Here is a 22,454-nt window from a genome sequence, read left to right as displayed (position 1 = left end):
ATTTCAGTCACCTTATCAGACCCAAAAGCTACAACTCTTGTTGCATAGGTCCTGCTTTACCTTGGTCTTAGCCATCCAACAGAAAAGTATAAAAACGAAGTATAAGAAGTAAAGCTATGCTGTTATGTTGAGCTGTAGGGGACTCAGGTCAACAATTTCTGACATTGCCAGTGAAGTGGAAGACCCAATATTATTATGGACCTCTGAACTCTTTTAGAATATTTTGCTGAGTTTACACACCTATAATATTTAAATGATGGAACTTATCAAAAAAGGGGATACCGATGAATGTCCATTTGGTATCTGTGTATTCAAAGTGGCTAGGATAGATATATAGTTACATTCTCTTAATGAATAGAGTGATTTGTTCTAATGGTGTTTGTAAATAGGATATCATGTCCGCATCTTGTATAGCAATTAACCACTAGGAAGAAAGTATGCAATGTGTTAATTATTGAAACTGTCCTACCAATTTGATTTGAAAATTGTGTTGGTAGGTTTGGTGGCTCATAGGGCAGAGGGGAAGGGTCTGTCTGAGGCCTCTTTCCTTGGTTGGAGGATGGCTGCCTTCACCCTGTCTCCCCACATCACCTTCCTTCAAAGATACACATCTCTGTGTCCAAATTCCCAGTTTTATAAGGAACCAGACACTGTGGATGAGAGGCCCTCCTGGTGGCCTCCTTTGGCCTCGGTTATCTCTGAAGAGACCCTAGCTCCAAATAAGGCCCTGGGAGCCTCAGGGTTAGGGGGTTAATGTCAGCCTATGGGTGTAGCCTGGGACACCTTCCTCCCTATTCATTTCCCCAGCACACTGTGATTCATCAGATGAGAGAAAATGGGGAATCACAGGGACAGATCATCTTCTGAAGAAATTACAGGGGGTCTAGGAGTGAGGCAGGCAAGATGGTAATGGGAGCCAGACACCCACCTGTGGGTAGGGAAGGATGACCGAGCAGACAGGGACTAAACCCACCCAGAATAGCCTGGTGCAGGGATGGCAAACCTATTAGCCCTCTACAGCCCCAAACCACTTACTCACTGCCCAATGCTAACACTGCAATTAAACCTGAATATTGAGGTTTTAGTTTAGAAAAGGCAACTCTGCATCAACATCTTTTGTCTTAAAGGAAGAATAACAGGCGTGCCACCACGAGCCTAGTGGTTAAGTGTCAGGCTCTAGTTAGGTGTTAAGGCTGAATTTCAAGACACTTGCTGACAGCACGGCCTTTTCTCTCACTCACAAATTATGGGTAAAATAGTACATAGTGTCAGGGGCTGTAGTTGAGAGTTAATGAGCAAGCAGCAGCAGGAGCGAAGGGCTCAGCACTGTGTCTAATGCCCACCCACTCAGTGTGCAGTGTTGGTGTTGTTCAGGAAGGAGTGATGACAAGAAGTAGGAAGTGTCACTGCTTTGGGCCACACCACTCAATGCTCCCCTTAGCAGTAATAAAGGGCAGGGACTCAGCATGACAGGCAGACTGAGCTGCCTCATGTGGCCTGTGGACCACAGGCATCAGAGCCGCGTGGCCCTACCCAGGAAAGGCAGAATCGAGGGTCCCTCGTAAACCCAGCGAGTCACTGCGAGCTGCAGCCCCTGATTTTTATGCACAGTGAAGTTTGCAAAGCCCTGGAGCAGGGCGTGGTTTCTGGAGGAGCACTGATGAGGCGCAAGTGTGAGCACTGCTCACAGCCACACGGCGCTGGGGGGACACACCCCATGCCTGTCAGCAGCACCCCATTCCTCAGAGAGGTGTGAGTGCCACCTCTGTATGGTCCATATTATGTGTTCTCTTCAGAGGGGTCAGATCTTTCACACAACTAGAAACTGTACTGTGTCAAGACATAGTTTTTGATTATCTATCCTTCCTCTCCCCACAACTCGGGTTCCCTGGCATTAGCTTCAGGCTTAGCTCAAGGTGACCTCTGACCTTAGGGTAGAGGGGTATAGGAGTCCTGCCAGCAGGCGCAGTGTGCCGGGCTCTGTGTCCTCAGGCCCCCTTTCCTGTTTTCGGGCACCATCCCTGGTCAGGAAAGCTAGAGCACACCTTGTCGCTCGGTGCCTGTACTCATGTCTACAGATGTTCGGTCCTCTAGGCCAGGCTCCTGCCCCAGCTAGGTGCTGCCATCACTCCGCAGCCTCCAAGTGCTGGTCAGTTTCCTGGCTCTTCTCATATCATCTGTTGCAACTTTCTATTGCTGGCTTCCATCTACCTCTTAGGACTCCTCTCATTGTCCCAGAAGCAAATACAGACCCCTCCACCCCAGTTAGGAGCACAGACTCAGCGGACAGCCTGGGTGTGGAGCTTGGCTGTGCCACTTAGAACCTGGGGGGCCACAGGCAAAGGGCTCACCCACGGAGCCTCAGGTCCTGCATGTGTAACAGCTCGGCGGGCTGACAAGCTAAAAGCCTGGCCTAGGGCTCAGACAAAGGAAAGGCTCAAGAAACCCTGGTGGCCACGATGGAAACTCTTCAGTTTCCAAATGCTCATAGATGCAAAGTTCCAAGCCATAAAAAGCACCTCCACGCTGCCAATAGGTGGCACTAATGGTCACTCGTGGACTGTCACTTTGGACTTTGTGAGCATCCTCCGTGGAGCTCACATTTTAGTAGGGTGATAACCGCTGCTCCCGGGGCATTCACCGAAAGCCAGGCACTGAACTAAGGTAGTTACGCCTTTGATCTTTTCCATGCCCAAGTATATACTTATTTACCTTCTTTATAGATAAGGAAACTGAATCAGATCACAGGATTAATAATTAAATATTATTAATTCAGAATTTGAAGCCATAGAATCCATACACTTAGATACCACGTTATGCTGTTTCTCTCATACAGTATCATTCAGGGGGTAAAAATAATTGCTAGTCCTGCCCCACCTTCAGTCCCTTCAGGCCACCGGTCTGATACCTGCTTTTGGCCTATACCTTGGGCTCCTTCTGGCTAAGTCGGACAACTTGTCAGCCTGGCTTCTCTCTGCAACCAGCCCACCTTATAGGTTCCCTCCCTTCTCTGAAAAGGGTCGCCTTGTGGGTATGTAATGAGCAGGTGCTGCTTGGTGAATCCCTTTCTAAGGAACAGTACTTGGGTACCCACAATTTGTGGGCCACTGGTAGATGCTACCTTCCTGAAAGCAGGGTATTTCTGTGGTGCAAATGGCCATAGATTATTTTTCCAGCAGCTTAAGTAAGTCAAGGGGCACTGCCTCCGCCAAGCAGTGTATATTTAATGAGGTGGAAGTGGGTGTGCCTCACACTGCACAATGCCTGGCTCCTGGCTGCTGGCGCAGCAGGGCTGGCAGCTCCATGCTCCTTACAGGCTTATCGAGGGTCCACAGCATGCATGTCCACATGGAGATGGCCTTGCTGTCCCTCCAGGGATGGGACATCATCCTTTGCTAGCATAGATGAAGGTTGTGGTCATCTGTTCCCCATTTCTCCAGAAAGCCTTATCTTCAAGTTTGGTGCTACTCGCCTATAAAACTAAACACTTCTCCAGATTCTGCTTTCTCACACGCTCTGTGGACCCAGGGAAGACATGTGTAAACAGATTTAGGGGGTGGTTTACAGGAAGTTTGTTTCCTTCCTGAACTTTCTGCATATTAAGAACTTCACTTGCAAACCCATGCATCCCTACTAAACACAGCAAGGATAACCAGATTCTCTCTCCCTGCATCTCCAGCCAGCTCCCCTCAGCAGCAAACTGGTACTCTCATCCTCAGAGATACAGTTTCAAAAGGGGACTTTCCTAGGAAGCCCTCAGTGGCCAACACAAAGAAAACAGAGGAAAAGGGAATTGTGGCTGTGAATCAGCATCCCCACCAAAATCCACACTTATTCATACAAACAGCTCTGGTAAACAGCTGGCCAGCCCCAGGCTGGACACCACTTCCCAAACGAAGACTCTTTTCTTTCATCCTTTTGTTACTGCTAGGCTGGCTCATCCCTATGCAGAGCCCCAGGGAGTCAGCCCTGCTCTCCCTCTGCCTGGATGTTCTTGCCCTCCTCTCACTGGGGCTTAGAAAGCTAAACCACAAACATCGCATCCCTGTGGAGAATGAAAGGGAAAGTGCTGGGCACAAAGTGGAGTGGAAGGAGGGGCAGGGGAGGTGCCTGTAGAGCAGCCAGGGAAAGCTCAGAGTGCTGGAATTCTGCTGAGACATCAGGAGCTCCAGGGCTGAGGTAGGAGGTGTGGGCTCTGGAAAATGGTACTTGATCAAATGCCTGAGATTCCCATCCCAGCACCTAGAAGCTTGAATTTCCCAAGTACATCTGTCATAGCCCTGCACATTTCTGGTACACAAGAGCAGGAAGGGCGTAGGTAGTGTTTGCCCAGTGGTCAGCCATGCCGGCTCCTCCTTTCTTGGAGTGTAAGGGTTCAAAATGAGCATCAGATAGTCAGAGATGACTGACCAGACAAGAGGAGAGAAGTAACCAGGAGGCCCAGGGGAAGGATAGCAGAATACCAGCCTCTCAAAACCCAGAGCTCACACCCGCAGCCAATCCTATTATTCAGCCTGACATCATAGTGACCACTTCCTAAGATCCAAGCTGCCCACCGGGTGGACTGGTCTCTCAAGGCATTGGATGTTCAGCCTTCCCTGGGAGCGGGAGTGTGACACAGCAAGATACTGTCAGCCAGACACAAGGTACCCACAGCCTGCGGCTTCCACACTGCCTGCCTGCAGGACTGCAGGGCTGCATCCAGCTGTGCAGTAAGTGGGAACACTGTAGCTCCCTCTTGGCCCTGGGGGCAGGAAGATACAGGGGCAGAAGGTGCATGATTGCTTTTGCAGTGTCTACACTGGAAGTGCTATTTTCGCAAGACTGTGCCATTAGCAAGCCCTTCCCCCACACAGGGGTCAGGGGCCACTCACCCCGCAGGGGGTGTGAGCGACCAGGGAGTTTCTGGTGGGTGGGGGAGCTGGCTGGCAGCTCCATGCTATCTGCTTAACACACTTCTCAGCCTTAATGTCCCTTCTTTACTTGCCTCTCCCAGTAGCCTCCTATTTTCACCCAGACCCACACCCTCAGCTCTCAATAAAAACAGCAGAGCAGACCCCCTGATTCTTACCTGAAAAGCTGTCCCAGAGGAAACTGCATCCACTTGCTGCGCTCTGCTGGGCTCCGTCTGTCCCCCTCACCTTGCTGTGGCTGCTTCCCAGCAGCCCCAAGCCGGCTCTCTGAGCCTCTGGGTTACTGCGGCTCTGTGGGGAGAGGGACGGGCCTTGGCATGCACATCAGGTTGCTGGCTCGTCTCCAGACACCATGCCACAGAGCTGCTACCAGTCCCGGAGGGCTGTGTGGGAAGCAGCGAGGAGAGCCGGGAGTGTCGGCCTCTGGGTCTGTCTCTGCCCCTGTTCGTCAGCTCATCAGCTAGGGGACTTGCTTTACTGCATGCCCCCCAACCCCCGCCGCCACAGGATATACAGAACTCTGTGTACCCCCAATTCCAGGCCACAGGCCCAGGAACCCAGAGCCTTTGGCCTGGACGGAGAGACGGAGATGGCAGACAGAACAACTATCCTGGGTGTTATTTTACCATGGTTTGTCTTGGGGCAGAAAGCCTGAGCCCAGTGGACTACTAGCCCGTCTGAGAAGAATCCTGTTTATTTTGAGGCCTCAGTCACCAGGGAAACAGCAGGTCGTGGCTCGCAGACACTCCCCTGGAATCAGAAGGCTGCTGGATGAAAGGGAGCCCTTTTCAGTTCTGTCATCTGGCATCCCTGCCAGATGTCTGTAGGTGTCTCTGTGTGGCAGTGTGGCTGTCTGTCTGTCTGCACTATTCCTAGAGCCAAGGGCATTTTAAAAAGCCAGACAGATTCAATCCTTTGTTCCGCAAAAAAACAAAACAAAACAAAAAAACCCAGTCAGGGTAATGGCCATCCAGGTTAGGGCCTGGAAGGGGCTGTGGAGAGCGCATACCATTCCTCATCACTGCACAAGCCTGGCTCCTTGGGACTAGGTGAGTCCTTCGGGGATCCCCAGTTCAAAAGCTGTAATTTCTTCAAGGGGCCTTAGGCTTGGTCCTCACACCACTGTCAGGATGGGGGAGGTAAAGGGGGATGGAGAAGGAGGGAAGGCGAACAAATAACTCTGGCTAAAAGGTGGGGCACAAAGGTAGGGGTGTCTTTGAAGAGACTAAATGGAAACATAACAGATAGTTTCCTATAACTGTCAGAGTCCCTCCTCCTTATGTAGCCACTTATGTAGTCTCAAAGGCATGAGTGAGTGGCAAGTGTGTGTTCACACTCACGTGTACACCCACAAGCCTTCCTACCTGATGATTCAGAAACAGAGACAGAGGGACCTGGAAGAGCTAGGTTTCTTTCTTGCCATCTTCCTTTCCTTCTGTTGCTTGGGTACAATGAAGGTAGAGGTGAACTCCTTTCTCCACATGAAGCACCCTGGACCATCCCTGTACCTGGAGCAGGGAGAAGTCGGGGAGAGCTCATCCCTGTGACTGGGAACTGAGGTATGGACGCCCAAGGGTCTCTTCACTGCAGGTTGACACCCTCGGACCTGACCACATGGGGCCAGCGGCCACTCCTGGGCGACTCGGCTCCGTAGCGCCCAGGTTCATTCTTTCCTGAAGGAGATCAGCAAGACGTCCCTACTCCCGTCATCCCCGCAGACTCAGAGCAGCGTAAGGTGTGATAATCCCATGCGTCCAAGCACCCTGAACACCATGAGTACAAAGATAACTATAATCTCATTTCTCCGCTATATCCAGTTGGGAATCATTCCTACACACACACACACACACACACACACACACACACACACACACACAGAGCTTTTAACTACTGACTTACACTAATTTCTCTATATTGAGTTATAATTCAAATACTGAGAAATAATGAGTTCTCAATTCCTTAAGACATTTAGTCACATACTTCCCTGCATGCTGAATTAAAAAAAAAAAATTTAAAACATCTCTCAGTCTCTATATTTATCTCAACTTCCATGTCAAGTATCTAGATTTATCTTTTAAATATACACGGATATTTTTTAAGACCTAAGCCATGACGATTTGATGCTTTTTGGCCCCACTGTTATTTAGAGTGGGAAGGGACTCTGAGATTACCTACTGGAAAAGTCTGGCCTCAGAATAGCTCTTAGCTTTATGCCAGGAAATAGTCTGTGGAAATAATAGCTGTTGAAACCACTTATTAAGCACCTCCAATCTACTAGACCCTATACAGCGTATGCAGCGGAAATCATACCTTTCCCAAACTTATGACACCACTTCAAAAGCCATTTCTGTCCTGATAAAACGTAGTACACAGCTGTACTATAGAGAGGTGGTCTGAGAGAGAAAGAAAATTACAGATTTTGAGGACCAAGAGGAATCCTAGTCGGCTTACCCAAAGAGCCGGGAGGCTGCCCAGAGTCCTTCATATCTAAAATGTTGGGGCTGGTGCCAGACATGAGATTCCCCTCCGTGTCCAGAGACAAGGGCTCCATGAGTACACTTAGGCAGTTGTTATTACAGAAGGTAGCCCCACACCTACCACAGGAGAGCTAGAAGGATGATAAAGGTGGAATGTGGCTTTTTTCTGTGGTTTTATTTATTTGGTGCTCGGTGCTTGCAAAAATCAGACATAAAACTCACTTTTTAACCTAAGCAGCAGGAAAGAAGCAGCGAGGCAGAGATTCAGAGGATGCAAAATGCCACCCACCCATAAATACATTTTCTTCCACTCCTGGAATAACATAAGCCCTGGCACCTTGTCCTAGAATCCTGAGCCTGCCATTTGGTATGTGCTTTAAAAGTTTCCCCCTTTCATCCTGTTTACATGAGGGACACAGTTATGTGAAATGCATACCAGACACACGGCATTTTCTTCCTAATCTTGTTTGACCTTGCTCAGGCACTACAAATCCTAATCAGCTGACAGGAAAAATCAGATGTGGCTTGCCACTTTCTTCTCCCAGCTGAGACTTTCCCTCTGTTTACAACCAATCAAGCAGTTGCAGCAAGGCCTCCCCGCCCGCCAGGTGCCAGGTGGACGGACCATCCTGGGAAATACAGCTGACAGTCCCAGGACATTGCATTTGTTGCCCAAGGAGACCTGAGAGCAGTGTGCACACCAGCAGAGCCACCGGGCCGAAACTAGGTCCAGCAGCTTCCAAAAAGGAGGCACCTCACGCCGACCCAAGAACGTGAGCTGTTCCCAGTTGCCAGCAGGCTCTCTGACACTTCAGGGCAGCCTGCTTGAAAAGGTTCCTGCTCGTGAAAGGTGGGCTGCTTCCCCTCTGGTGCCGGTCAGCCATGGCCTATTCTATTTTCCTGGGTTCTAGTTTTTAAATTGTATTTTGAATATTTTAAGTAACAGCACCTCATGCACATGATTACAATGTGCAACGTGCCGGGGCTGGAGCTCAGTGCCAGAACCACCTGCCTGGCAAGCTGAAGGTCCTGAGTTTGATTCCCAGTACTAAAACTAACTAAATAATACAATGTACAAAAAGGTGTAAAGTGATCCTCATCTTTTTTTTCCCAGAGATAACCACCACTAGCTCATGTGTGTGGGGGGATGGGACTGGCATCTTTTCGGAGAAAAAATGTCTTTATATGGCTGGATGGAAATATGTTTAAAAACAGTCTACTATGCACATTATTGTTTGTTTTTCACTGAAGAATAGATCTGTGCACAGTGGTCTAGTCCACTCCAGCCTAGGTCGCTGCAGTGTACTTCTCACTGCTCCCTCTGCTCCTGTCTTTGCCCCTGTAGCCAGAAGGCTCTTGCTAAATAGTAAATCACATCACATCTCTACTAGCTCACAATTGTCCAGTGCCCTCCCAGTGCACGAAGAGCAGGTACTAAGCGCGCCAGCACTGCCTGCTTCTCCCCAAGTTCACTCTCCTTCACCCCTCCCTGCCTTCTCTGCTTGGCATACTGCTCTTTGTATGCCAGACTTGGCTCTACCTCAGGGCCTTTGCACTTGTCTCTGCTCCACAAAACATATACATATGCTTTCTGTTCCTTGACACGTTCATGGCTGGCTCTTGGTTGTCCATCTGGTGTCAGCTTAGGCCATCTCCTCCCAGACCACGTGTTTTACACCAGCCATTCCTCCTAGTCCTTCCTCCCCTGTTCTCCTTTCTTCACAGAACTTAATGCTTTCTGTATCTCCTGACACACACACTGACATGGAACTCCAGGAGCAGGGTTTTTGTCACTTCATCGTCATCTCCTCTCGTGGTTCACAAACTTGAATCCATATACAGTCACCTTAAGTGTTTGTCAAACTACATGTTGCTGAGTTTTGGATTCCCCTGTCTCGGAGGGCCTACTGGATTAGAATTTGTCTTTTCAACGCACAGGTGGGTGCAGCTGGTCCAGGGCTGGCACTTGGTGACTCACTGTGTGGACTGTGAGGCCAGTGTTGTATACATATTCATTACATGAGTGCGAGGCTGCACATGTGGACCTGCCACCTGGGCTTCTCAGTTCATTAGTTATTCTCTCATGTTGGGCTGCAACCCTCTGCAGAGTCTTTGTGACAAGAAGATCTCAAATCTTATCAGTCAGAACAGTTTGTCATGGATCTGAGAGCTGGTTATTAGCACACTAAAGCTTCACAGACCCAAGTGGGAGCCTGGGACAGCTACCCTGTCCTTTGCCTCAGCAGATACTCATCCCCAAAATATAGTGTGGCTCTTATGTGGTAGAGGACTCACGACTTCCCTAGGAGCAGTCACTTTCCCCATGTGCCTCCGCACCTGTGCTGTCAGTTCAGGATTTGACCTCCGTGCACGGAGGTTGCACATAACCTGGGCCCTGGGCGGGCTATAAAACAGATTTCTAACCCTATTCCCCAGAAAAAATAATGTGTGTACACAGGCGCTCATGTGCAAGTACACATACTTTCTTACATCTCATTTGGGGAAGTTACAAGATGCTCCAGCCCTTGGTTGATAATTAGCTTGCTGCTTGGAGAGACAAATAAAATCAATCTTTATCCAAGTTTATTGTTTAAATTCCTGATGAATTAGAAGCTTAAATGTAAAAAGGGAAACCTTAGAGGAAAGTGCTAAAGAAAAGCATTGTAGCAAAACATTACTTAATGAGATTTATCATCTTTAAATGGGGATTACTTTATGAAGCAAGATACTAAGAATAATTCCATAAAATGTTAAATATTCTATGCAAAAAAGGGGAGCAATCTCCCTGGGTTAGACTCAAGGGAAAAATCTGTGGAGCCTATGTTTTCCATCGGCAGTCTTTCCAGTGGAATTATGGGAGTGGCAAACCTGCAAACTCTCTGGGACAAAAAGAGACTTATCAGATCAGACAGAGACCACATTCTTTGGCAGAGCCTTGCTACTAGGTCAGTGGTTCCACTAGTAGTGGCTTGAGTTTGTAAACAATTATCAAGATACAATTATATACCATACAATTCACCCATTAAAAATGTACAGTTCAGTCGTTTTAGTACATTACAAAGCTGAGAAACCTTCACCACTATCATTTTGGACTATTTAGAAGGAAACCCCATAATACCCTCGAGCAGCTGTCTCCCATTCCTTGCTCCTGCGAGATCCAGGCAGCCACTAATCTACTTCTGGTCTCCATAGATTTCCTTGTTATGAGCATTTCGTGCAGATAGAATCACACAGTATGAGGTGTTTTTCTCTGTATATCCTCTTTAAAGCCCATCTGTGTGGTAGCGTGTATCAAAACTTCTTTCCTTATTATTTCTGAATAATATTTCATTGTATGCTATAGCACATCTTATTGATCCATTCATCAGCTGATAGATATTTGAATCATTTCCTCTGTTTAGTTATTATAAATAATCCTGCTCAGGTTCAAGTCTTCGTGTGGACAGATGCTTCCATTTTTTTTAGGTCTGGGGTAATTATTCTCTCAAGGCTTAGCCGAAGAGTTCTACTATGCATGTCATAACCTTGGGGGAGAATGAGCAGGCTTGAGCCTCAACCTCAGTGCACGTCCGTCTCCCCTCGGGGACCTGCTTGTGATCTCGGGTCAAAACTCAGTCTCGTTGAGCCTGGGTTGAAGATATTGGGAAGGTAAGTGAAATGACAGAAGTCAAGTGGGATCCACTCTTATGAAGATTTAAAGCATAGGAATAAATTTGTGTGCATCAAATAAACAAGACACACCCAGACAAAGAGTTTCCCTAGCATGCAGGTGACGGTTCCAGCCAGGAGGCCTGGGGCTGTGACTTGCAGACACAGGCGGTATAAAAAACTCAGCATTTTAAAAGATTTTAGTTTTCTTTGAGATAAGAATTTGGTTGCCTACTAAATCCTGTCAGCCACATCTGAGAACCCCTAGCACAGTCTGCCTGGGCACAGGCAGGAAAGAGGGCATGGTCGTGCCTCATGACTAGTGGCCCAGGGAGCACGTTTAAATGCTAAAGCCCACACAGTTCCCCAAATATCACTGTATACCCTTTAAATTGAAAAGCACCTTGCTCTTTGTAGAGCTCCTTTTGTAAAATCCCTGACTGATGTGCTTGATGGTTCTGGGGAGGGATACGGCTCCTCCTCGCTCATGGGTAGAATCTAGCAAGGACTGCCCCCCAGAGAGATGCTGGGGACCTCCCCGGCAGAAGAGGCTTTTTAAAATTAGGTAGTAGGAAGTTGTGCTGATTAGCATGTGAATTATGAATGGAATAGCAAACGAGATGGTAGGTGGGCCTGGGCTCTGACCCCAACATTGTCACTGACTTCTTCCGTGGCCTAGGACCTGTGAATTACTTTAAACTCAGGTTCTGCACCCAGTAAGTGAAATATTCACAATACTTTCCTGGTAGGTTCATTGTGAGAATCATGTGAGATGATGCCTATAAGGCTCCCGTGTGTATTCTGAGCTCAATCCATGTTTGATTTGGTTATTATACCACTTTTTTTGTTGTTTGAGGCTTAAACCTACAGAGAGCTGAGCTACATCTCCAGCCCTTTTCACTTTACTTTAAGACTGTCTGAGTTGCCCATAGTGGCTTGTACTTGCCATCCCTTTGACTCAGATGCCCTCGGAGCCAGTGTTGCCTTGATGATGATGATGATGATGATGATGATTATGATGATTATGATGATTACAGGTCTCACTATGCAACTGGACTCTAGTGATCCCCTTGTTTCAGCCTCCCCAGTGCTGGAATTAAAGGCATGCATCACCATGCCGGTTCAGGGGCTGGCCTGGCATGTAGTACTAGGGATCAAACTCTGGACCTTGCGCTTGCTGGGCAGGTGCTTATGCTACTGAGCTATCTCCCCAACCTTATAATGTTGCTTTTAAGGAATTAAGGATCTCGAGCAATCTAGCTATTTATCTTGCTTAGGAAGGCTTGTGTTCTGTTGTTCAATTAATTGGACTCACTTCTATTGAACCTCTCATTAAATACCACAAAGAGGGTTGGCCACAAAACTTGATTCTTACCACCCCATATGTAAAATTCAAGTTGAAAGAAAAACAGAGAAAAGTGAAATTCTTCAAGAATATTTAAACAAAGAAAAACAGTCCTGATAGTCACAGCTGCTGAGGTTTGGAGAGGGGAGAAGGCATAAAAGTCTGGAAGAGCTAGACAAGGTTCTAGTCGGAGGCAGCATGGATGAATTCCCTTCCGCAGTGGGGTCTCTAGGCATGACATGGCATGGGGCCTTTTTGTCATCTGTCCACTAACATTTACTTTCCAATGCACTTCCTGCCACGTGTGATTTTCTGTGGACCATGGGAGGGAGGGAAGGGTTCCTGCATTGGAGGACCCTTGACTTTTTGTCTAAACCATTGGCAAAGAGCAGCACAATGGCACCCACTGACCTCAGCTGTCCTACACCTAGTCCGCCTCTTCCTGGGTCAGCATGTTGAGTACCTCTGGGGAATCTGCCTTTGCTGCTGTCAAGTCTATGTGGGTTTGGTGGGGATCACTGTACCCCCAAGGCAGGAATGCACACTGTGCCCACCTTGTTTCCATGACAGGTGAGCACTAACTAGCTACAGCCCATGGGAACTGGAAGTGCCTGCACTTGCAAGGTGGCCATCAGCCCCAGCTCCTGGTGGCCACATTGCCCCCACAATACCAAGTCTTCCTGGAGACTGAGTGACATGGAATGCAAAGCCAAGAGTCAGAGAGGGACCGCCTCAAATGCCACCATCTTCTACCTGAACCTACCACATGCAAACTGGCTTTTCAGTGACATAATCCAAAAAGAAAAAGAAAATCTTCTTTTTGCTCAAGACTCTTTAAACTGGGTTTCGGTCTCTGGTCACTAAAAGAATCAGGACTTAGAATTTGATTGAGTTTTTCCTAGCATGGATGTTTGCAGTCACAGCTTAAAAGTCCTCTGTAGTCAGACAGTAGTACCCATGTGCAAGGAACAGTGACCCCAGATGTACCCGGCGTAGGCACACATCTGGGGATGCGCTTGCCTGTGCATGCACATTAGAAGAGAGCTCAAGAGGGAAAATGTGTTGTGGTACCAGGGATCGAACTCAGGACCTTGTGCTTGCCAGGCAGGCACTTAAGACCCTGAGCTATCTACCTGACCCAGAAAATTTGTTTCTACTCCTTTTCTCTAGCTCTGCTTAGCAAATCCTTGATTTTATTCCTCTTGGTTTCAACCAAAATAAGCAGTTCTTGGATCTGTTAAGCAGCATCCTAAGAAGCCAGGAAGAGAGAAGGAAAGGAAGCTCTGCAGATTGTTTTCTTTTTTTGTTTTGTTTTGTTTTTCCCTTTTGCCTAATAACAAAGGATCAGCTGGCATCCTTTATTTTCTACTTCATGCAGTGCTTTTTAAAGTGAAGCATTAACTCTACTGTAATGGGATTTGTCTAATGATTTCCTGGTAAATGTCTTCTCAGCAAAGATAATTGACCTGGTAGGAATCACTTCCTGCTTTCCTGCTCAGAACTAGATCAACCTGGTTCTTTCTGGGAGCAAACTGGCCTCTGAATGAAGGAGTCCAGGAAACTTTCTACCACAGCACCCATTACACAGCCCCAAGCCTGCTACAGACCCAGAGGGCAAAGGCAGGAAGTCACGGGAGCTGGGGGAGAGCATCTAGCTGCGATCAAGTGTGCAGCCGAGCGGGAATCTGACCAGCTGTGGCAGTCCGAGCCCCTGGAAGGAACAGATGCACTCACCTCTGCCTTGGCTCTGGGGCGCTTTTCTTGTGGCTGTGGCGTGGCGGCTGCTGCAGCATTCACACTGGACCGTCAGGACGTCAGGACGGCTGTGGCCGGCTGCTGCAGGGGGAAGGGAGTTCCCATTCACGATCTGAAGGGAGTGTCCTTCAGGAAAAAGAGGCGATGTCCTGATCCCCCAGGCTGTTGGATTCACTTGTGCTCCCTTCCTAGTGTGAACAGAACCCAAGGGAGCCTGAGGGAGGGAGAACTGTGGGAAACACTCCACACCACCCAGTAGCAGGTGGCCTCCCAGCTCTGAGCTACTGGGGAGGTGGGTGGAGGAGCTGGTGGCAAGGCCACCTTCTTGGACCCCTGCAAGGGCGCTGAATGCTAGTGTGCCCACAGGAAGCTCAAGGACAAATACTTGCGTGCTTATTCTCTCATGTGATCTTATTTTTGGACTGGACCCACAAGCTATTTGAGGGCTGGACAACCTCCAGGTGAAAGGACAAGTATGTCTTCCAAGCTGTCTCTGTGCCCCTCACTCGAGTCACAGTTTCTTTTCCTTGCAAAGGCAGGAGGGAGGGGTCTTGCTCCAAGCAATTTGTTCAACTTGCCCACTTTTTCCTGACTAGCTGATTGCCACCCTTTCCATTCAGAGAGGATCCTGTAATGGGGAATGTCATCAGCTCTAAATCTGAGGCAGGCGGGTGTTTCTGAGGCTAGAGGTCACATCACACAGCCATACACACTGTCTGACTTAGAGACCCTATTGTCAACAACACGGGGGTCCTGAGCCTGGAAGGCAAGGGTGAGCCCCGTCAAGGAGCCCAGTTCTATCGCTGAACACATCCGCATTCCCCACTGATTCTGCTTCTAACTCCTGGGCTTGTGAAACTTACAACCCTGAAACATGCAGCTTGATTTTTCACCACAGATTCTTCCTCTTTGGGCATGAATGGCATGCTAAAGAGTCATGCCAGACGAAGGCCAGCTCAGCACCAGGGCCTTTGCTGGCTATCATCACTGTTATTACTGAGTGCTTTCTGAAGGCCATCCCTATGCTCAGCAGCTGTCCTGCCCGTTTCATTCATCTGCACAGCCGCCCACCAGCAGGGTGGCAGCTGCTCCTGTCTGGCAGCCGGGAAACTGAGGTCTGGAGAGGTCTCCAACCTGGAGCAGCTGAGTGGCACTCCAGAGGTGGGGCTCTCAGCCACTTTGTTCTGCTGCCTCCTGAACTTAGACCTTGTTGAGATTTCACTACTGTTTTCATTTCAAAGGAGAAAAAACCAAAAACTTTATGGGTAATTCAGGCCTCATAATGTCAATCTCCAATTTCTATCCCAAATTCAATTCTTAAGGGGGAATGAGGTTTTAACAGTTTACAAACCCAGGCTCTGATTCTAGGCTCAACATGGAGAGTGCCTGGCCACCATCCTCACGGGAGCCATTTTCCTATGAATAAGTTACTGCGCACACACACTGGAGAGAGCCCTGGGTCCTTGCTGCGGCAAGCTGAACTGTCCTCTTTGCTGCCTGCGAGGGGAGAGGGCACCCAACCACTGTGCAACACTGCCCTCTGCCGGCGCCAGGCTGCATTTCTTCAGAACAGTGGTCTCGTCTTTCCAAGAGTTTTTAGATCAGATTCCAGGTATTTCCTTTCTGTAAACAGTCTTTCCTAAAACTGGTTTGTCAGACAACAAACTTGTAATGCTTTCCCTTAGTTTATAAAAGGAAAGCATACTTGTTACTGCACAAGTCTTAATAGATGACTTTGCTGAATGTATAAAACACTCATTTCCTGAATTGGAAGCTTGCTTTGATGATGTAGCTCCCTCCATGATCTATGGGGCATTGTTTTCATTTGACAAGCTTTTCTTCCATACCTGGAATGCTAAGAGACTTAACTACGAAAGCAAATCAAAGCCAGACTATTAGAAATAATAGTGCATGTAGAGAATGTGTCATTTATTTTTTAACAATATTAATGATTGTTAGTATTAACAATACAGGGATGGAGAGATAGCTTAGTGGTCTAAGCGCCTTCCTGGAAAGTGCAAGCACCCAAGCTCAATCCCTGGTGCTGTGTGCCATGCTGGCCCGGAAACCAGGAGTGGTGGTTCATGCCTATAATTCCAGCGCTGAGGAGGCTGAGACAGGAGGATCACTATGAGTCTGAGTTGCATGGTGAGACCTCATACTCAATAAATTAAAACAAAAACATTTATAAAAATACAGTAAGCCCCCAACTTATAAACATTTGAGTTGCCAGCTTTCACAGATACGAATGGATCTTGCACATTCTCACTTGTAAGTCAAGGACTTACTGTACTTTATAATTGTACTGTACTGCACTGCCACTGTAAGGTAAAAGTAAAACTAGTTTATAGTATATTTGTATGTATGTTTTTTATGCTTTACACTGTATGTATGTAAGACTCCGTGTGACTTTCCAACTTAGGAACATTCTTCTAGAATGGAACTTTTCATAAGTCAGAGACTTACTGTATGCTGGAAGTTATAATCTTCAAACCATAAGAACCAAACTATTAATAATGCACATTAATGTATTTATTTTATTTCTTTCTTACTTAGCTACATAGGGATTTCTCTATATTACCTACACTTGTCTCAAACTCCTGGGCTTAGGCAATCCTCCTGTCTCAGCCTCCCAAGTATCTGGGACTACAGGTACGTATCATCTTTCCAAGATAACATATTGATTTTTTTGAGACAGGGTTTTGCTGTGTAGTTCAGGTTGACCTTGTACTTGCAGCAAACCTCCTGGCTCAGTCTCCTGAGAGCTGGGATTACAGTCATGCACCGCCGCATCTGGCCTAACATATCCATTCTAAAGGAACTGTGTTGTGGATTAGATCTAGGATGTTCCCGGGCATCTCATGTGTTCAGAGGTAGTTCTTTTGGAAGGTACCTGGCTCATGGGGGCACTACACTCCTTGGCGGATTGGTCCATTGCTGAGCTAAGAGCTTGGTTAAAAGACATGTCGTGGAGAGTATGCTTTTGGAGAATTCTGTGGCATATATCTAGGCATCTCCCTAAAGCCTCCTGTGTGGATAATGGGGCTTGAGAGAGGTGGCTGGGTTGTGGCTGTGTGATACTGGACTAGGCCACTGATGGCCTTATAGCTGGGCATGAGGCTAGGAAGGGAAGCCCGGTGGGTCACGGGATTGTGGCTAGAAGGTACACAAGCAGGTTCCTCCTCCTCCGCCCTTGATGGCAGTGCTTTTGCCTATGCTGCCATGAGTGCTACCTGCTCTGCCACCCCCTTCTGCCGTGCCACCCTGCCCTGGCACCAGATGACAGTGGACTAAGTGTCTGCCAACTATGAGCCAAAAATAAACCTTTCCTCCTTTAAATTGAAGGAGTTGGGTATTGGGCTTCAACAATGAGACAGTAACTAAGACAGATTTCATTACCAAAGCAGCGGGGTTGTTGCTGTGGCGCTACCTGACCACATGCATCAGAATCCTTTGGATCGTGCTTATAGGAGGAGTTCAAAAAGCATTGGAGACGCCAGCTGGAAATGCAGCCCTAGGATGCTGTAGGCCGAGACAGATGGGAGACCCTGGTTGGAATGCAGAAGAACAGATGCTGATAGAAGTGCAGCCAGTAAAAATCAGGCGTGGGAAGTTTGGGTTTGGAAAAGGAACTATATTGGCTGTTAAGCTCCAGGACATGTGTTATGCTTAGCAGAATATTGGTCTGCATTTTGTTTATGCCCCGAGATATTGCCGGAAACTGAGATTAAGGGCAGGGAGGGGACTAATTAATCTGGCGGAAGAAATTTCAAGGCAATCTAATGTTGAAGCAGTGGCATGGCTACTGTTGGGGACTTTTAGCCAGTTGTACCTTGAGACTCATGATTTAAAATATTTTGAGTCTGGCCAGAAAGGAAGCTCCAAGTAGAGTTGTGGCCTGTAAAGATGGGTCAGAGAACCTAATTGCTGAAAACATTAACATTAAAAAACCAAGTGCTTTGGAACAAAGCTATAGAAAAGATAGCCTGAAGGCATCACAAGAAGGGGGGGGGGAAGAACCAGGGGACTCCAACCTTCGCAGCCTCAAAATTGCAGACTTCGCTTATAGAAAATATCCACAGGGCACCGGGTTCCAAAATGCCAGTGTCCTACTTAGCAATCTAGGTACTAGACCCTCCTACCCAAGAGAGACCATCTTCCTAAGTCTCAAGTTGCCCAGAGGCTAGACTTGAACTTGCAATCCTCCTGCCTCAAACACCACCCCTCCCCAACTCCAGCCCTACCCCCCCCCCCATGCTGGGACACAAAGGTGTGCTGCCACTCTTGGCTGAGTTAGTTATTTTTAGGAACAACCCTTGTACAGTCAATCTATATCATGGTCAGTGGTTCTCAGCTGAAGTTAATTTCTCCAGGGGATATTTGACAATTTCTGGGGATGTTTTAGCTACTACTAGAGATGTTTTAAGATGCTACTGGAATTATGCTGGCAGCATATAGTGAGTGAGGACAGGTGTGCTGTTCAACATTTTGTAATATACAGGATGACCTCCCTCTCCCTGTCTACACACAACAAAGCCTTATCTGCTCCTAGAAGTCAATAGCACTATGTTGAGAAGTCCTGTTCCAGATGAGGGCAGCACAGGTCCCACACACATCTACACTGACCAGTGTCTACAGTGTTCATTCATTCTACTTAACAAACACTGTGTGCCCACCATTCAGCATATGACCCTGGACGTAACTGAGGCATACCAGGCACTCTCTATCCAAAATTGTGCCTCAAATTGTCTCCCCAGTCATGCCCTTATACTTATTACCCAGCCAAATATTTTCATCATTGGAATGATAGCAGAACTGGTCTTCTTGTTTGCAAAATGAAGATATTAAAATGTATGAATGTTATTCACAATGACAGCCACTGAACCTTTTTCTGTGAACAATTTAAATGCCAAAAGAGGAATGGTCATTTATAGTAAATGGCACAATGGCATACCAAGCAGCTAATAAAAGGCCGGAGAGATGGCTCAGTAGAATAAGTGCTTGCCTGGCAAGTGCAAGGGCCTGAGTTCAATCCCCGGTTCCACCAAAAAAAAAAAAAAAAAAAAAAAAAAAAAAAAAAAGGAAAAGAAAAGCAGCTAATAAAAAATATCAAAGAGACAAATCTGTCTGAGATAATGTGGAAAACAACCACCAAGACATTATAAGTTGTTTTTCAGCAGGTAGGGTATGATCAATTTTGTGTTTTTAACTATTAGTTTGTGTATGTGTCTGTATGTGCACACAATTGCTGGAGAAACTGGAAATCTCTGGCTCTTAAACAAAGTATTTAGTTCATTTACATTTAATGTCATTGATCTATTTGGATTTAAATATACATCTTTTTTTCCCCATGATTTTATTGAGAAACAAATAGCAATGAGACAGTTTCAAACCAAACTGGTAGGACAGTTTCAATAATTAACACATTACATACATTCTTCCTAGTGGTTAATTGCTATACAAGATGCAGACATGATATCCTGTTTACAAACACTATTAGAACAAATCCCTCTATTCATTAAGAGAATGTAGCTATATATCTATCCTAACCATTTTGAATACATAGATACAAAATGGACATTCATCTGTATCCCCCTTTTTTCTTAAGTTCCGTTATTGAATATCATAGGTGTGTTAACTCAGCAAAATATTCTAAAAGAGTCCAGTAGTCCATAATAGGATTGGGTCTTCCGCTTGACTGGAAGTGTCAGAAATTGTTGACCTGAGACCCCTACAGCTCAACATAACAGCATGGCTTTACTTCTTATACTTCGTTTTTATACTTTTCTGTTGGATGGTTAAGATCAAGGTAAAGCAAGACCTATGCAGCAAGAGTTGTAGCTTTTGGGTCTGATAAGGTCAGTGAAATCCCCTCAGGATTTATCCTGAGATCCTGTACCTCAGATTGTAGAACCTTTGTCAGTGTCAGCCATGTGGATGAGTCATGGCCATTGCTTGGCCAATGTGCTCTCTGTGAAAGCCTGAGAGCATGTTTTCTCTCCATGTGACTCTCCTTAGGCACACTCTACATCATCAATCACTTTCCTCTTTGGCCCCATAATTTCCTTGATCAGAAGATTTGGGACACTACCGAGTTACATGACATTATAGTACAGGTTCTCATATGTCCTGAGTCTTAATTGACCTTGGAAGGCTAGGGCCAAAATGTTGACTTTCCTTGCAGCCCTCCTTTTTCTCTAATTTTGTTGTGCAAACTTAGGTTGTTAACCCTCCAGAAGAGAAGCTTATTGTTATTACCATTTAAATATACCATCTTGTTAGTTGTTTTCACTTATCCCATTCTTCTTACCACTCTTTCTTTTGGTGTGCTTTTAGAATAGTTGAATATTTTATTTTTTCCTCAATTGTGTTGGAAGTTATGTATCTTTTTAATATGTTTCATAAGTGATTCTAGAAATCACAATATGTGTCACTGACTATCAAAATTTAATTTTCTACAATAATTCAAGAAAATTGAGGAAGTAGCACAGTGGTAGAACTCTTTCCTAGCATGTACAAAGATCTAGGATAATTTCTCAGCACTACAAAATTAAGTAATAATTAGGGCCGGCCAAATAGCTCAGCAGATTAAGGCGCCTGCTTAGGCAGACACAGGGGCCGGGAGTTCCATCCCCAGGCCTACCATGCCAACCCCGCCCCTGGGGTGCACTGAGGCGGCATTTGAGACTGGGCATGGTGACGTGCACCTGTAATCCCAGCACTTGGGAGGCTGTAAACAGGAGGATCACTATAAGTCCAATCTACGCAGTGAGACCCTATACACCCTGTCCTAAATTAAAAAAAATTAATAATAATATAAACATCTTGGAACATTTAATTCCATTTGCTACACCTCCTGATTTATATGGACTTTTGTATATTCTAATATTTCAACCTCCAGTGGACATTGCTATGTTCTGGCTTTCCTTGAATTAACCTTACTGTACTTCATTTCTTTCTGCATCCCTAATTTGTCCTGTTAAATAATTTTAATTTGCTTGAAGACCACTCTTTAGTATTTGTTGTTGGTTAAAAAAAATCCTGAAAATGTCTTGATTTCCCTTTTATTATTAGAGGTATTTTCACTAGGTATAGAATTCGAGTTGAAAGTTTTTTTCTTTCAGCACCTGAAAGATATTTAAATTTCACTAATTTATACTTCCATTGTTTGGCTCAAGAAGTCAGCTAGCAGTGTGTTACATGTTTTCAAGTTATGGTGGCTACTTGTAAGGTTTTCTTTTTGTCTTTGGCGTCCTACTGCCATGTGCCTAGGTGTTGCACTTAAAAAGATCCTGCTTGTGAATACTGGGGTTTCTGTAATCTGTGATTTGATGCCTTTTGATGCCAGTGTTGACAAGTTCGAAACCTTTTTTTTTTTTTTTTGGTATCAAGAATTGAATTCACGACCTCATGCTTGACAGGCAGGTGCTGTGCTACTGAGCTGTATTCCTGGCTGATTTAAAACAAAGCAAACAAAACAAAACAAAACAAAACAAAACAACCAAACTGCTCCTCTCTTATTTCCTGTCATCTGTTAGAACTTATTTTCACTTTCTTTCCTATTTTTTATTCGCTCTGTAGCAGTTTTCTATCCTGTTATCTTTGTGTTTTGTCCTTTTATTTTCTTCTACAATGCAAGTTATCAATTCTCTCTTCAGCTATGTCTGACCTCCTGTTAAACTTATCCACCATGTTCTTTACTATTGTTGGTATATTTTTCAGTTCTAAGTTCCTATTTTTTTTTTTAAGGTTTGAACTTTTATTTTATTTTTAAATTTTATTTATTTATTTATTTATTTATTTATTTATTTGTGATTTATTTATTTATTTTGTGTGTGTGTGGCCAGCTCAGCCCACCAGGGGGCAGGCGGGCTGGCATGTGGTGCTGGGGGATCGAACCGCGGTCCCTGTACTTTGCTTGGCTTAGCTTGTTCTAAGTAGGTGCTTTAGACCACTGAGCCATCTCACCAGCCCCCCTATTTGTTTTTCTAATTTTTTTTTCTTTTTGGTGGAAACGGGGATTAAACTCAGGCCCTTGCGCTTGCCAGGCAAGTGCTTATTCTACTGAGGTATCTCCCCGGCTCCTGTTTTTCTAATTTTCATCATCTTTTAAAGTTTCCAGTTACCTGCCAATTTTCCAATATTGTCTTTATGTCATTTTCTTTAGTAAGCATTTTAAGTCTGTTTCTGGTAACTCCAAAAACTGGACTTCGCTGGGATTGTTTTTTTTTTTTTTTTTTTGCGGTACTGGGGATTGAACTCATGACCTTGAACTTGCCTGGCAAGCACTTATTCTACTGAGCTATCTCCCCAGCC

General features: G+C 46.0%; 1 protein-coding gene across 3 annotated transcripts in view; it reads right to left on the bottom strand.

Annotated features, from left to right (window-relative positions):
* The window catches only part of Fgf1 (fibroblast growth factor 1), a 96,674-nt gene extending 82,182 nt beyond the window's left edge, over positions 1–14,492 (bottom strand). For 2 of the 3 annotated variants that reach the window (XM_023704039.1, XM_004643842.3), the window contains exon 1: positions 14,118–14,492. The gene's annotated coding sequence lies outside the window, so the exon portion shown is untranslated. Of the gene's footprint in view, positions 1–5,071; positions 5,205–14,117 lie in introns of all 3 variants that reach the window. The other variant, XM_023704035.1, reaches the window with a different exon arrangement.
* Positions 14,493–22,454: the final 7,962 nt, after the last annotated feature.

Source organism: Octodon degus, unplaced genomic scaffold, assembly GCF_000260255.1.
Source record: "Octodon degus isolate 3935 unplaced genomic scaffold, OctDeg1.0 scaffold00185, whole genome shotgun sequence".
NCBI classification, from domain to species: domain Eukaryota; kingdom Metazoa; phylum Chordata; class Mammalia; order Rodentia; family Octodontidae; genus Octodon; species Octodon degus.
Note: the sequence above shows the minus strand (reverse complement) of the source record. Positions and strands in the feature narration are given on the sequence as shown.